Raw genomic sequence first — 2,339 nt, 5'->3', positions numbered from 1 at the left:
TCACGGCATTGCATGCTCCTAGCCAACCATAATCTGGAATGATATCGTTATCAGCCCTGATTTGTTGAAAACGGGAGGCGTACGCCTTTTTTGTGACACTAAACGCTGTTCATAATTGTCACAGAAAAGGCGTACGCTTCCCGTTTTCAACAAATCTAAGCAGATAACGGTATCATTCGACACCCCCCCCCCTCATTTTTAAGAGTGTGTCCCAATTATTATTTACGCTGCCGTGCCATATACGCACCCCCCCCCCCCCCCATGTGTATCATCTACATCTACACTCTTAAAAATGAACTTCACCGCATAGCACGCTCTTAGCCAACCATAATCTCGAGTGATATCGTTACCTGCCCTGATTTGTTGAAAACGGTAGGCGTATGCCTTTTTTGTGACAATTATGAACAGCATAAGTGTCACAAAAGGCGTATGCCTCCCATTTTCAACAAATCAGGGCAGATAACGATATCATTCGAGATTATGGTTGGCTAGGAGCGTGCTATGCGGTGAAGTTCATTTTTAAGAGTGTAGCATCGTTCCTGACATCATCGTTCACAATTGAATTGTTTTTTGTCGCTCGCGTCATTCAAAACAACTTAGCATAGAATAACAATAATACAAACTCTGAGTGAACTGAGGAAAATCCTATCTCTGACGTTAGGACTGCTCAAAATTTGCGTAAATTCAGCGCCATAAATACCAGTGTTTCCGCAGTTTCGATCTGAATTATCTATGATTCGGCGCGCTTGCGACGGCAGACTCACCGCGAAAATAGAAAGGAAAACGAGACGTCTCGGTCCAGTTGCAGTTTATACTCGAATCCCTGATCTCCGTCATATACACTTTTGAAACGTATATCGGGAGCGACGAAGCATTCGGTTGAATCCGTTTCTCCGGTTTCCTTCACTCTTTCATGAACCCGGATGTGCAAAGAGCATTAGTGAAACATGTATATTTGCGCCCCCTTGCGTCTGTTTACGTTGTAGAGATTTTTCCATCCGCGATGTCGTCTGTCGAGGGTTTCATGCAGTGCCTCCGATTTTTGCGGACTCTTCCAATCGCCATTGAAGCTATGTGGAGTGGACGTCAAGGACCATTACGCTGGGTACATATTGACCAAGTTTCGGTTGCCTTTGGAACCAATGCGCTTTGGCGTGTGTGAGTTTATAACATTCGTCTATAGAGCGGGACATAGCGTGACTATAGGTTGAAAATGTTGCATTACTCAAACCCTCCGTTCAGCACAAGCTGCTGTTTTTCTTCGGTTGTCGGCGACACGCAAACAGTATCTCAACTAATGCGCCATGCGTGCCTAACAAAGCTGAACGCGACAAGGAACAGTTTTCTGCTCCGGAAAAGTGTCCGCGACTCCGATGACCTGGGTATTTTCCCTCTGTCTCCATCTCGCAGACTTTTCCTCCAGCGATCCACTGCGGACAATGCTGAATGGACGAATTGTGACGTCTCTTGTCACACGATGAATTGCATAGGAGATGCGATGACGATTGCGATATTACGATATGCAAGTAGGTCAACTGCCTGCGCATCACATTTCCTCTCTTTCTCGGCGTGCCCGCGGAGGGGCCTTATTGGTCCTTCTCTCAAATAAGGGAATAATGGCTCATACAGCGTCAGATGGAAGTGACTTTTCCTGTGAAGAGCGTCTTGAAGCGAGGCCTACGAGCACCCGTCTAGTGCCGTCCTCTGAGTGGACAGACGCACCGTCACGTGATTTCTCTCCACACTACCTTCTCTCATGCGCTGAGACACATTGTCATAACGACATTACAAAACGAGCCACGCCTCGTCCGTTGTTTTTGAGTCATGATGTCGCCCTTTCCTTCGTACGATCTTCCTGGTGGTGGTTGTGGTGGCAACGTCACGACTGACGCCCTGAGGGAATATGCGTCCTGGGCCGACTTCTAGGGGAACTGTGCCGACATATGTCTGAAAGCGTCTAAGAAGACTGGGAGGTACCCGGGTTCGAATCCAGTGCCAGCTGTGCTGTCTGGGGTTTTTCCTGTACGAACAGAACCTTAACATCAACCGCCAGTTAGAGCAGTGAGGTTCTGACAATTTGCACAATGTGTAAATTGAGCGAAAGGAGCGCTCCTAATATAGCGTGGATTTTTTTCTTTGTGGCATAAAGATGCAAGCTCTGCGATACATCGATAACCATTAATTCTGACAGCAGTCGACCCTCTCTTGTATCTCAGCAAAACATGAGGAAACCCATTCGAAAATAGGCAGAGAAGGATAATATCAGCTTCTTAATTTCGTGACGGCCATAGTTATACTCACAGATCAAACTATTCATGCTTACCGAAGCTCGAATATAG

This window comes from Ornithodoros turicata, chromosome 8, assembly GCF_037126465.1.
Source record: "Ornithodoros turicata isolate Travis chromosome 8, ASM3712646v1, whole genome shotgun sequence".
In the NCBI taxonomy this organism is placed as follows: Eukaryota; Metazoa; Arthropoda; class Arachnida; order Ixodida; family Argasidae; genus Ornithodoros; species Ornithodoros turicata.
Note: the sequence above shows the minus strand (reverse complement) of the source record.